The 14,864-nt window shown below is 40.3% G+C and overlaps 1 protein-coding gene across 1 annotated transcript in view; it reads left to right on the top strand.

Moving 5' to 3' along the window:
- LOC150076628 (uncharacterized) overlaps nt 1–14,864 on the top strand; it is a 1,101,557-nt gene that overhangs the window by 818,630 nt on the left and 268,063 nt on the right. The window lies entirely within an intron of this gene.

The following is a 14,864-nucleotide window of genomic DNA, read 5'->3' as shown; positions in this document are numbered from 1 at the left end:
AATTTTTCCATCATATCTAGTACTTATATACATCAGATCTGTCCTACCACCATATTTCCAAGAGGAGAAATTAGCTAAAAATTTGCTGTTTTTTTGCTTCGATATATTCAGTTTCAGAGTAATTTTTGTAAACAACAGGATTCATCAGAGACTAATTTTTGTAAACAACAGGATTCATCAGAGATTAATTATTGTAGACACCCAGTTTCTCCCCTCAGCTATAAATGCAATAAAAGAGTGTATCAGTAGAATGCTAATTACAAACCATTCATCAAGTGCATCATATTGGTTCAAATTTTTTATAAAAACAGCTCTTGACATCTTTTCTTCCACTAGAAGTTACACTTAGGATAGCAAAAACTGCTACGGGCTAACTAGACAAAAATATAAATGAACTGACAAGTGATTTATGGAGAAATCACATGGTTTCGCTTCAGCACTATGAGAAGATGTACAGTTTGTTTTTGATTTAGATTTCTCAAAACATGATAAATTCTAGGGCATCAGAAATAAATATATGACAAAATTAGTAAATCAGTAGGCCACCAAAAGAAAAAATTATACACTTGAAGAAAAGTTAGATTACTGAAAGAGCTAAGAGTGGTGAAACAAAATGCAGTACATTTTGCTAGTGTGAAATTCCACAAGGAATGATCTGCCATTTGATAAAATATGAAGAAAAATTGCATTCATTTATAGACTCCACAGAAGATGAAGTAGGCCTCCAAATAAAGAAAACTAGACTTTGTGAAAACAGCGATGTCGACCAATACTTATACCAGATGGTGAATTTACAGAAAACAGTTGTACAACTGTGCTGAAACAGTATTGTACTATAAACTTCTCCCTAACAATTCACCAGTCTTGTTTGCACGCAGTAGCACAGTAATTCTCTCTCTTTGTTAGTTTTCATGCCCAACAAAGCAGGCATGAAAACTAACAAAGAAGAATTGCTGTGTCTTTGCCGAAATGAGATTGGAAATCACGAGCCAATGTCATTGTGCATCAGTAAAAGTCGAAGTCCCCAATGTTTTAAGCACATCAACATGAAATCTCTACCAATGATTTATAAAAATTGCTCCAATGCTTGGATGATGAGTGATATTTTTGCTTCATGTTTTGAAAGCGACTTTGTACCATCAGTGAGATACCATTTTCTTTCCAAAAAAACTTGAAGAAATGGTTCTATTACTGTTGGATCTGCCCAGCATTCTTCAGCTAATGTACTGAAATGGAAAAATGGCAAGATCAGAGTCATGTTTCTGCCAAGGAACACAACTGCACTAAATGCCCATGAATTAGGACATTATTCATGATCACTAATAATAACCTTGAATTAGCAGAATTGTCAGAACAAGAAGCAAAGGCTGTTTTTAACATACTGGTGGCAGTCTTGGATTTACCTGAGCAAGGAAGAAATCACAGCCTCTGCGAACAGAGGGAAAACAATCAACAAACAGGCCAGTGACGTAGGTGACAATGGCTCAGAAGATATGAGTCACATTTTATATTTTATGAGTATACAGACTAATACTTTGTCTTCTTTTAGTAAAATATTTAGTAAATAAATATTTTATTTACTAAGTAAAGTGTATTTATGGGGGAAAAAATGGTAAAATTTTTTCAGCTATAACGTGCTTTGCTTATATTGCAAGTATTAAAGTTGTTTCCTGACACCTGCATTATATTGTGGTTGTACTGTAGTATGTTATTGTGGGATTGTTGCTACCAAATGCAACCTTTGCATTTATCAATGTTAATCTTCATTTGTCACTGTTCAGCCCATCTGTTTAGTTTATCTACATTTTCTTGAAGTAGCGTAAACTAAACAGATACTGTTTTTAACCACTGTGCCCACCTTCTCTATCCTCAAAAAACTTACACTTAGATAATCTGTAAAAGTCAAAATACTTACATTAAATATCATTAATAAATATTAAAAATGGTAAGGGGACCAACATGGACTCCTGTGGCACCCTACTTATCATGTCAGCCTGTGATGAAGAGCAGGGACCATTTATTCCGCTTAACCATTCCTTTATCTAGGGCCGGCTCAAGGGTATAGGTTCCCCTAGGCCACATTGACCGATGGCATCCCCCCCCTCCCACCAATGCAAAGATTTTCATTTTTTAGAATGATTAATTTTACATTTTATTTACTTCCAAAAAGTAAGTTATAAATAATATAACACTAAATTTAAAATAAAAAATAAAACTTTTAATTCAAACAAAAAAAAAATCAAATTCTGAAGCACACAGTATACAAAAAACATAATGTTTACATAATGTCTACAACATATTAAAGCAGAACATTTTGATAGTTAACAAAATTTATTAAAACTTTTGACAATCAGACATTTAAAGCAAAACTTTTCAAGCTTTTATGGCTGTAAAATTTATTATCATATCTTCCAAATCAAGCTTTTTTCAACAAAACCCATTCAATTGATAGCATTGATAATCCATCTAATCTTTTCTGAGTCAATGTTGTTCTTAAATGCGTTTTTACTAATTTTATATTTGAAAAAATTCTTTCCACACTGGCCGCAGAAACAGGTGTTATCAATCCTAAACCTTGGAGCACCTAGGCCATTGCCTACTCGGCCTTACCCTAAAGTCGGCCCTGCCTTTATCCATAATAGTAACCTTCTCTAATGCCATATTACTCCAATTTCAAAAGTTTAGTCTTAGAATTTTGAAGAAGTATTTTAAATGGAAGTTTAGAATCAAAATTGATTTCATGATACTTGTGGACTCCAGCTTTTTGAACAGTAGATTTCCCTATTACAGGAAGAAATTGAAATAGGCAGATTGCCATGTGATTTGAGAGATGAGCAGATTTTTGTGGTTTAGGACAAGGCCAAACAAGAAAAGGGAGAAGAACATCAACATCATCATCCCTCTGTTCAAGATGATAATCAGACTGCATTTGGAATACAGTATTGTATTTTGGTCTGAAGGCCTGCACCTAAAAAAAATAACATGGAAGAGTTCAAAGAAGGTGACTAGTTAGGACCTTGAGGTTGTCACAGACATTCTCTCAGATATGCCAGACAAGCTGTTCTTGCTACCTGGGAGTCTAAAACGCTGATGTAACTGATATTCGGGTGACACTTAAGTCAAGGGGACCCAATTTCGGCGAAGTCCAGACGGTCTATGACAGCCAAATCCTCTGCTTGCACCTTCACGATGGTGGGACTATTAGTAATCCTGGGTATAACCTCCATGCACAAGTACATGGTGGGTGACCACCCAGGTGTGAACCAACGTAAGCAGGGGTCGAGGTGTGGCGCCCACACCACATGGAGGAACGCCGCCCCTCTATGTTACCAGGCAGTACTAGGTGGTAGATGACTCTCATCAACCGGTGAAATACAACCACTTTGCTTATTGGAGGCTTGAAGTGGTGGAACCCATGTTTAGTCTCTAGAGCTAAGTTCCGGCCAACCCTTCCCTATCTCTTCCATCATGCAGTATGATTGATGATTTTTGAGGTTATGATGAATGTCGTGGCGAGATCCAATATTCCTTACATTTCGAGGGTACAGCTCTAAAACGGTGTTCGTAGGCCGGCCGCTAGATAGTACACCAGACCAAACCTATTAGTAACTCTCTAGGAGGCTTCCGGATCAGCTAGTATATAATCTTGCTACCTCTACTCTGCCAGATAGTGACTGGAGGGAGTCCGAGTAGTGTGTATGCGGGGAGCATTGTCGAGGCCACGTTATGTCAAGGATCTGGGTATATTCTTACCACATGTACGCCATATCCAAAAATTTCATTACTTCATACAGCATGTCCCACCCACTTTTTCTTACTATTCAATACACCATGAATTTTCAAAATAATAGAGCAAGCTTATCTGCGAAAAGATCTAAACCTCCCAAGGACTTCCTAATTCATTTTACAAATATACGTGGTCTTAATTCCAATCTCAACGATGTCCATTTCGACTTGCAGTCTTCCAAACCCCATGTACTTTTTCTGACTGAATCTCAGTTATCAGTTGATTCAACTACTTCTCATCTCAGATGTCCAAATTATTTGCTGTATGATTCCTTTTGCCTCAAAGGTGGTACTTGTGCATATGTCCGTTCTGATATTCCCTGTCAGAGACTTGGCAATTTGGAATCTCCTCTCTTTGATCTTCTCTGGCTTAAAATCTCTCTACCTCATTGTGTCAAATTCATCTGTTGTCTCTACCGTTCTCCCAACTCCACTAATCACTTGGAGCTCTTTGACTTCCTCTCTTTGCAACTTGACTTTCTCCAGTCTAACTTTCCTAACAGTGAGGTAATTTTCCTTGGTGATTTTAACGTTCACAACTCCAGCTGGCTTCCATTTTCTAGTCACACCGACCCAGCAGGTCGAGATGCTGAGGCTTTTGCAATTACTAATGACCTAGCACGGATTGTTCATTTACCTACAAGAATACCAGACAATCCTAATCATACAGCCAATACGCTTGATCTTTTTCTCACAAACAACCCTTCTAAGTACAAGGTCGAAGTGAGAGGTCCTTTAGGCACTTCAGATCACAACTTGGTGATTGTCTCTTCTCCAATGGAACCTTTATCTCATGGCTATTCCCAACCTCGTACTGTTTGGCATTACAAGAATGCAAAATGGGATGACCTGCGAGACTTCTTTTCTTCTTTTCCTTGGTCTGATTACTGTTTCAAAACTTCTGATGTCAACGTTTGCTCAGATCGTGTCAGTGAAATTATTCTTGCAGGAATGGAATCCTTTATCCCACACTCCACTTTAAAATCTCGTCCTTTATCTAAACCTTGGTTTTCCAATAAATGTGCTAAGGCTGTCCAAGAGAAGAATGTTGCATATCGTAATTGGCTTGTTTCTAATTCTTCAGTTTCATTTTCTGCCTACACCAAAGCCCGCAACAATTGTAAAGCAGTTATTAATCAGTCCAAACTAGAGTTTGAACAGGCTAAGAGTAGAAAACTTGCTTCTTGCCCTAATGGTAGCCGAGCATTCTGGTCTCTTGCCAAAGCTATTGGCCGCAACTTTTGCCCATCTCTGCTCCCACCTCTGTCCAAACCAGATGGTTCTGTTGTCACTTCAGCCAAGGATAAAGCTGACCTGCTAGCATCCCATTTTTCTTCCAGCTCATGTATTAATGATCTTGGTAAAACACCTCCCACCATTCCTAACACGCTCCATTCAATGCCTCCTGTGGTCTTCCGTCAAAAGGATATCAGAAGGATTTTGATGAACCTTGATGCTAAGAAAGCTCCAGGTCCTGATGGTATTTCTCCACTTGTTCTCAAAACTTGTGCTCCTGAACTTACTCCTATTCTTTGCCGCCTTTTTTCACTTTCTTATTCCAAAGGTGTTTTTCCTTCTGCTTGGAAATTTGCTCATATCCAGCCCGTTCCTAAAAAGGGTGACAAATCCCTCCCATCCAATTATCGTCCCATTGCAATTACTTCTACTCTTTCTAAAGTAATGGAGAAATCAATTAACCGCCAACTCTTAAACTACCTAGAAACCTTCCGTCTGATCAACGATCGCCAGTATGGATTCCGTCAGTGTCGATCCACTGGTGATATTCTGGCTTATGTTACCCATTTATGGACTAATTCAATGGAAAGGTTCGGTGAAACACAAGTAGTTGCTCTTGACATCTCAAAGGCTTTTGATCGTGTTTGGCATAAAGGTCTTCTAAACAAGCTTCCATCTTATGGTTTGCCAACTGTTTTTAGTAATTGGTTATCCAGTTTTCTCTCTGATCGCTCACTGAGGGTGATGGTAGATGGCTCTCTGTCTTCTAACTTCTCCACTAATGCCGGTGTCCCCCAAGGTTCAGTTCTTTCCCCCACTCTTTTCCCCTTGTATATCAATGACCTTCTTCCATTGACTGGAAATCCTATCCATAGTTTTGCCGATGATAGCACATTGCATTCAACTTTCCATTTTGAGAAACCTTGTCCTGCTCAATCAGCTTCAAGTTCTCGAAAATCTGCTGCCAATTCCTTAAATGCCGATCTTCAGGTAATTCTCCAGTGGGGCAAAGACAACTTAGTTGATTTCAATAATTCTAAAACTCAGTCTTGTCTTTTGTGTTGCAAAAAGGATTCTTCTGCTCCTATGCTTATCTTTAGTGACACTCCGATTTCTAGGCAAAATGATATATCTCTTTTGGGGATTACCCTGACTTCTAATCTCTCTTGGCACAAGCACATTACAAATATTGCTTCCTCTGCATCTAAAAAACTTGGTTTTCTCTTTTGCTCTCGGCGTTACTTTTCTTCCAAACAGCTGCTCACTCTGTATAAATCGCAAATCCGCCCTGCCATGGAATATTGTTCCCACATCTGGGGTGGTGACCCCAAAACCTCTCTCAGGCTTCTTGATTCCATTCAGAAGAGGGCAGTTAGGTTAATTAATGATTCATCTCTAACAGAGTCTCTCCACCCGCTTTCTCATAGACGTACTGTTTCTGCTGCATGCCTCTTCTACAGATACTTCCATGGGCACTGTTCTTCTGAATTGGCTTCTATAATTCCTGCTCTCTCTTTCAAAACAGTCCGAACACGTGCCGCCACCAGCTAACATCCATTTACCGTCCAACTTCAAACCCACAGAACCAACTTTTCATCTTCCTCATTTATTAATTCAACTGCCGTTTTCTGGAACAACCTTCCTTCATACGTATTTCCTGAAAATTACAATCTACAGAAGTTCAAGTCCAATGTCAACAAATATCTTCTTTCGTCTTCTCAACCTCCAACCCAAGCACGGTACTAAGTACTATAGGTTCTAATACCTCTCATGTTTGGGGTTCTCATAAATAAAAAAAAAAAAAAATAAAGGTGATGAGAGCAAATCAATGTACATATGAAGAGTGATTTAGAAATTGTGGAGTGCAAAGTTTGACAATTAAACATCTAAGAGAAGACATGACTGAGGTGTATATGGTGCTGAGGGTGTTGAGTAGAATGAACACATACAGAGGTCTGTTCTCCTTTGTAAGAAAAATAAGGCACAAAAAATATAAAATTTTAGATCTTATGATTCACCTGTGGGCAGTGGGCTGTTTTCCACTATTGACAGAGGCAGTGAGTTTGGTCAAGTTCAAAGCAGAATCAGATGGTTACTTTGTGGGAATGGGAATGGTATAGACTTTCTTTTCTTTTGGGTGATGTAGAAAAAGTCTGCTTTCTTGCATCATTTGGCCTTACTAATACTAAGCTTGATATGACCAGTAAGCCTTAAGAGTAAGAGTAAGTATATAAGACTTGCAGAATGGCTATGGATTTTGCTTCATTACAAAAAATGGTTAGCAGAAACTTTATTTATATTTACCAAAGTAAGTATTCTTCTCTAAGTTGAAATTGAGAAGAACCTTTTGATAAACCTAAGTTTCCTACTTGCACTTTCTGTAACACCGTTACTATAATCCAAATGATATACATCATGGCACAAATGTGTGTCTAGATCAGAAATTTAATTTGTAAGTTAAAATAGGTCTTCTGAGATTAAAACAAAACTTTTTTTTTTTTTTTTTTTGGCATTAATTATCATTCCACATTTACTTGTCCAGTATCAGTGTTATGCAGATAATATTGTAGATTTTTTATTTTTTTTAGCTACAGATAATTATTTTAGAGAACTCTTAATTGGTTTTCTAGATAGTGACACACATAAATAAATAGCAGTGTACTTGTACTTTTTGGAATAGCATACTTGTATTATTTATAATTTAGCATGAAAGAAATTTATGATGCTTCATAATATGAGCAAGTAATGATATACATGAAAAGTTTTTTTTCTCAGTATAAACATGTTTGCATAGCTTATATATAAAGTAGTATTTTAAGTGTTAATTTTTTTTAATATATGAGTTATTTATTGTGTTGAAAATAGATATGTAGCCTTAACCAAGTTGGCACCTGCATAGTTTTGCTTTGACCGTTACGTCTTTTTTTTTTTTTTTTCTTTTAACCTCTTTTGCACTCTAAAACTATTCAATCCGCTTGCAGCTGTAACTCACAATATTTTTCAAGAAAGGTTTTCCTCAAATAGAAACTGAATAAAGTTTTGTATACAATCAAAATAATTCTCCATATCCCAGGGGCTCACATCTGGTGAGTATGGGCTTGGCACACCCAGGGTCCTGAGCTCATTCTTCTCTTTCTTGGCGAATTCCCTTCTACTTCTCTCTCTCAGGGTAACACAGAAATTTTTTTTTATGGCTGGTGCAGCATAAGCCTTAGGCTTCCTTGCACCATATGGATGATGATGATGATGATGATGATGATGATAATAATAATAATAATAATAGGTGCGATGGCACAGTGGTTACAACACTGGACTACCAGCCTGATGGACCCGGGTTCGAGTACCGCCTTGGCGGCTCCATCATGCTGGGAGACCGGTATAATAATTGTAATAAATTTGAATAATAATAATAAATAAATTAATAGTAATAAAAAAAATAATAATAAAATAAAAAAAAAAAACATTGTGGAAGCTGCTCCAAGGGGCCTACCTACATCAAGGTCAGAGTGGCAGCTCTGACCTTGATGTAGGACCTACATTAAGGCAGATTGTGGCACCATCTGGCGTCACTCGCAAGAACTACCACTGGACATAAGCTAAAACTAAACAGGTCCACCTCCATAGATGGATGATGTCGCAGAAAAAAATTAATCATACTGCATCGAGTGTGGCGCAGGATAAAGTCACTCGCGTTCAGGCCTTAGGCAGTGGGGTCAGTTCGAAAAGTAGGAGACAGTCTCCCGAGGAAGACAGTGGAGCAAGTGGCGCTGCACCCCGTATAGCTGCCACAAGAGAAGGGCAAGACCATCCAGCCCCACCAACTGGAAGTGCTTCCTGCGCAACTGTGCTAGTGACCACCCAGGAAGGAAGAAAATGCCAACACATGAAGTGGAGCATCGAAATGAATATGTACATCATGCAAAGCATACTACGAAATAACGAAGCTGGAGACTGATATGACAACTTACAGGGTGAGACTACATACCAAGTGGCCGGAACGATTCCCGGATATTCAGGTCACGGAACAGCGTATAGCAGACCAGAGAAGGACCATCATCACGAAGAACCTGATAGCTCCTGCAATCTTGGAAAAAATCAACCAGGATGTGAGCAATCAAAACTGCAAAGGATAAAGAATAGGGAACCAGAGGAGGAAGAACATGCCACCGATCCAGAGGAGAAAGAGCAAGAAGAAATACAACCCACAGCAGCTGAAGTGGAAACACATGAGATCATCATATCCAGAATAGAGGATGAGTGGAAGAAGGCCCTAACAGAATCGAAGGAATGGACCCCACAAAGAATCACGTGATACTGAAGCAGAGGCCGAATAGAACCTTGTGGAGAGTCACAGACCACCTGAACCGGTGCATAATATCGCATTACCTTGAAAGCATTGGTGCAACACTGGAGGCCATCCACACAGCCACAAGGATTAATGGAAGAGAAGCGAGACACCAGCAGCAGAAGAACCAAAAACAGAAGGAACCACAAGCTTGGGAAAGAAGACTTCAACAGAAGATAGAAGAATTAAGGGTCAAGATAGAAGAATTAAGAGTCAAGATAGGCCAATTGTTTGTTTGGTTTTTAGGAGCATTAGCAACTAAGGCCATATTGCTCCGGGATATGCGGTGGTCATTCCCTGACCTTTCCGCATCCTCCGTATTTGGTGGTGACGGGCTCGAACCCCGGTCTAATCAAGAAGCGTGTGCTACACACTGCTGCTCTTTCCCACCTGGCTACGGAGGCGCATAGGCCAATTGACCCAGTACCAACAGGGTAATAGAAGTAAGAAATTGATTGGAAAAGTGACAGGCATCCTCAAGAGCAACAGCGTCCACAGCAAACATGAGAGAATAGGAGAGTACTTGGACACATTGAAGCAGAACCTCCTTGCACTCAGCAAGTGACTATGCTGATACAAAGAGAGCTCCCAGAGGAAAATAAACAACCGAATCTTCAATGAGGATCAAAGAGGCTTCTACGGGAATCTCGGAAAAGATAGGAAAAAGGAAACAGACCACCCGAGAAGAAGACGATTGAGGAATTCTGGGGAAACATATGGAGCAGGGAAGTAAGATATAACAGCTAAGCAACCTGGATAGAACTAGAACGCAAGAAAACCAAGGATGTACAAGAAATAAGAGGATGGGAGATTCGGGAAGAAGAAGTAAAACAGACAATCAAGACCTCTCATAACTGGCGAACTACAGGAATAGATAACATCCACACACACACAAGCACCTGGCAGAGCAATTCACCCGAATGATAAGGCACCCAGAGACAGTTTTGAAGTTTCTCACTCTCAAGGAATCACATATCTGAAGCCTAAAGATGAAGATACAAGAAAACCATGAAATATAGGCCAATCACCTGCCTCCCAACAATGTATAACCAGGAAGATATCAGACCACTTGGAGAGCCAGAACATAATGGCCAAACAATAGAAAGGATGCAAGTGGCTGAGCAAAGGATGCAAGGAGCAATTAACCATAGATGCCGTGGTTATGGAGCAAGCCTAGAAACACCACAACATGTACACAGCCTACATCGATTACCACAAGGCTTTTGACTCCGTGCCTCATAGCTGGCTAATAGAGGAGCTGAACATCTACAAAGTCAATCCGATAATGGCAGACTTCCTAGGCGAAACAATGGCGAAATGTTTCCGACCATTAAGGTCAGAAACACCACAACCAGGCCAATCCCCATCAGGACAGGGAGATGCCCTGAGCCCATTGTGGTTCTTAGTACTTAACCTGCTATCTACCATGCTCAACGGCAGCAAGTATGGATATAACCTCAGTTATCTCAGTTATCAGTTGATTCAACTACTGCTCATCTCAGATGTCCAAATTATTTGCTGTATGATTCCTTTCGCCTCAAAGGTGGTACTTGTGCATATGTCCGTTCTGATATTCCCTGTCAGAGACTTGGCAATTTGGAATCTCCTCTCTTTGATCTTCTCTGGCTTAAAATCTCTCTACCTCATTGTGTCAAATTCATCTGTTGTCTCTACCGTTCTCCCAACTCCACTAATCACTTGGAGCTCTTTGACTTCCTCTCTTTGCAACTTGACTTTCTCCAGTCCAACTTTCCTAACAGTGAGGTAATTTTCCTTGGTGATTTTAACGTTCACAACTCCAGCTGGCTTCCATTTTCTAGTCACACCAACCCAGCTGGTCGAGATGCTGAGGCTTTTGCAAATACTAATGACCTTGCACAGATTGTTCATTTACCTACAAGAATACCAGACAATCCTAACCATACAGCCAACAACGCTTGATCTTTTTCTCACAAACAACCCTTCTAAGTACAAGGTCGAAGTGAGAGGTCCTTTAGGCACTTCAGATCACAACTTGGTGATTGTCTCTTCTCCAATGGAACCTTTATCTCATGGCTATTCCCAACCTCGTATTGTTTGGCATTACAAGAATGCAAAATGGGATGACCTGCGAGACTTCTTTTCTTCTTTTCCTTGGTCTGATTACTGTTTCAAAACTTCTGATGTCAACGTTTGCTCAGATCGTGTCAGTGAAATTATTCTTGCAGGAATGGAATCCTTTATCCCACACTCCACTTTAAAATCTCGTCCTTTATCTAAACCTTGGTTTTCCAATAAATGTGCTAAGGCTGTCCAAGAGAAGAACGTTGCATATCGTAATTGGCTTGTTTCCAATTCTTCAGTTTCATTTTCTGCCTACACCAAAGCTCGCAACAATTGTAAAGCAGTTATTAATCAGTCCAAACTAGAGTTTGAACAGGCTAAGAGTAGAAAACTTGCTTCTTGCCCTAATGGTAGCCGAGCATTCTGGTCTCTTGCCAAAGCTATTGGCCGCAACTTTTGCCCATCTCTGCTCCCACCTCTGTCCAAACCAGATGGTTCTGTTGTCACTTCAGCCAAGGATAAAGCTGACCTGCTAGCATCCCATTTTTCTTTGAGCTCATGTATTAATGATCTTGGTAAAACACCTCCCACCATTCCTAACACGCTCCATTCAATGCCTCCTGTGGTCTTCCTTCAAAAGGATATCAGAAGGATTTTGATGAACCTTGATGCTAAGAAAGCTCCAGGTCCTGATGGTATTTCTCCACTTGTTCTCAAAACCTGTGCTCCTGAACTTACTCCTATTCTTTGCCGCCTTTTTTCACTTTCTTATTCCAAAGGTGTTTTTCCTTCTCCTTGGAAATTTGCTCATATCCAGCCAGTTCCAAAAAAGGGTGACAAATCCCTCCCATCCAATTATCGTCCCATTGCAATTACTTCTACTCTTTCTAAAGTAATGGAGAAATCAATTAACCGCCAACTCTTAAACTACCTAGAAACCTTCCGTCTGATCAACGATCGCCAGTATGGATTCCGTCAGTGTCGATCCACTGGTGATATTCTGGCTTATGTTACCCATTTATGGACTAATTCAATGGAAAGGTTCGGTGAAACTCAAGTAGTTGCTCTTGACATCTCAAAGGCTTTTGATCGTGTTTGGCATAAAGGTCTTCTAAACAAGCTTCCATCTTATGGTTTGCCAACTGTTTTTAGTAATTGGTTATCCAGTTTTCTCTCTGATCGCTCACTGAGGGTGATGGTAGATGGCTCTCTGTCTTCTAACTTCTCCACTAATGCCGGTGTCCCCCAAGGTTCAGTTCTTTCCCCCACTCTTTTCCTCTTGTATATCAATGACCTTCTTCCATTGACTGGAAATCCTATCCATAGTTTTGCTGATGATAGCACATTGCATTCAACTTTCCATTTTGAGAAACCTTGTCCTGCTCAATCAGCTTCAAGTTCTCGAAAATCTGCTGCCAATTCCTTAAATGCCGATCTTCAGGTAATTCTCCAGTGGGGCAAAGACAATTTAGTTGATTTCAACCCTTCTAAAACTCAATCTTGTCTTATATCTCGCAAAAAGGATTCTTCTGCTCCTATGCTTATCTTTAGTGACACTCCGATTTCTAGGCAAAATGATATATCTCTTTTGGGGATTACCCTGACTTCTAATCTCTCTTGGCACAAGCACATTACAAATATTGCTTCCTCTGCATCTAAAAAACTTGGTTTTCTCTTTCGCTCTCGGCGTTACTTTTCTCCCAAACAGCTGCTCACTCTGTATAAATCGCAAATCCGCCCTGCCATGGAATATTGTTCCCACATCTGGGGTGGTGCCCCCAAAACCTCTCTCAGGCTTCTTGATTCCATTCAGAAGAGGGCAGTTAGGTTAATTAATGATTCATCTCTAACAGAGTCTCTCCACTCGCTTTCTCATAGACGCACTGTTTCTGCTGCATGCCTCTTCTACAGATACTTCCATGGGCACTGTTCTTCTGAATTGGCTTCTATAATTCCCGCTCTCTCTTTCAAAACAGTCCGAACACGTGCCGCCACCAGCCAACATCCATTTACTGTCCAACTTCAAACCCACAGAACCAACTTTTCATCTTCCTCATTTATTCATTCAACTGCCGTTTTCTGGAACAACCTTCCTTCATACGTATTTCCTGAAAATTACAATCTACAGAAGTTCAAGTCCAATATCAACAAATATCTTCTTTCGTCTTCTCAACCTCCAACCCAAGCACGGTACTAAGTACTATAGGTTATAATACCTCTCGTGTTTGGGGTTCTCATAAAAAAAAAAAAAAAAAAACCTCAAAGAAGGAAGGAAAAACCTGTACACCCTCACCCACCTGATGTACATGAATGACATCAAGCTCTAAGCGGGAACTGAGAAACACCTTCAGCAACTACTCCAGATCACCGAAGAATTCAGCAATGCCATTAGGATGGAATTTGGTCTAGACAAATGCAAGACTTGGATTGCACCAGGGAAAATTAGTCAACCAAAACTACCGGTTGCAGAGTGGTAAAGAGATTGAAGCCATGGCAGAGGGAGAGCCTACAATTACTTGGGGATGATGCAGGCTCAGCAGTTACAGCACAAGGAAATTAAGACCTGCCTGACCGAAAAATACCATCAGAGACTCAGAAGCCTGCTGAAAACAAAGCTGGATGGAGAGAGCACAGTTAAAGCCATAAACACCTATGCAGTCCCAGTGCTAACATACTCCTTCGGGGTCATAGATTGGACTAACACCGAGCTGGAGGATATCATGAGAAAGACAAGGACAATGATGACCAAGAGCTACCAACACCACCCGAAATCTGCCTTGGAGAGACTGACAATTGCCCAGGAAGAGGCCTGATAGAGCAACAGAAAACAGCGATAGTTAACATCAAGGATTACTTCCAGAAACACACAGCAGTACTCCACCAGGCCATAAGGAAGATAGACAAGCAGTATACCCCACTGAACCTAAGTGAGGAATCCCCTCCCCCAACCAGGAGGTACAAACGAAGATAGAAATATGGGTAGAGAAGACGCTCCATGGCAGACACTACAATGATCTCCATCCAGATCACATAGATGAAATTGCTTCCAATGCATGGCTCACGAGCCGGACGCTCTTCCCGAAGACTGAAGGATTCATGCTCGCCATCCAAGACCAGGTAATCAATACCAGGAACTATAGAAAATACATCGCCAAGGAGCCTGGAGTGTTCGATGACACATGTTTACGATGACATCTGATCTCTGAAATGATCCAACACATCATTTCGGGATGGAAGGTGATCACCCACACTGAATACACTCATAGATACGACCAGGTAGCCAGGATAATACATCAGAAGCTAGCACAGAAATACCAGTTGACCAAAGAAAGTGTACCATACTACAAGTACGAACCCCAGTCAATACTAGAGACCCCAACCCACAAGCTGTACTGGGACTGTGCCATAATAAAGGATAGGACAATCCCACACAACAGACCGGACATAACTCTTG

Source organism: Mastigoproctus giganteus, chromosome 12, assembly GCF_048544385.1.
Source record: "Mastigoproctus giganteus isolate SK-2022 chromosome 12, ASM4854438v1, whole genome shotgun sequence".
Lineage (NCBI taxonomy): Eukaryota > Metazoa > Arthropoda > Arachnida > Uropygi > Thelyphonidae > Mastigoproctus > Mastigoproctus giganteus.
The sequence above is the reverse complement of the archived record's forward strand: the minus strand, read 5'-3'. Positions and strand labels throughout refer to the sequence as shown.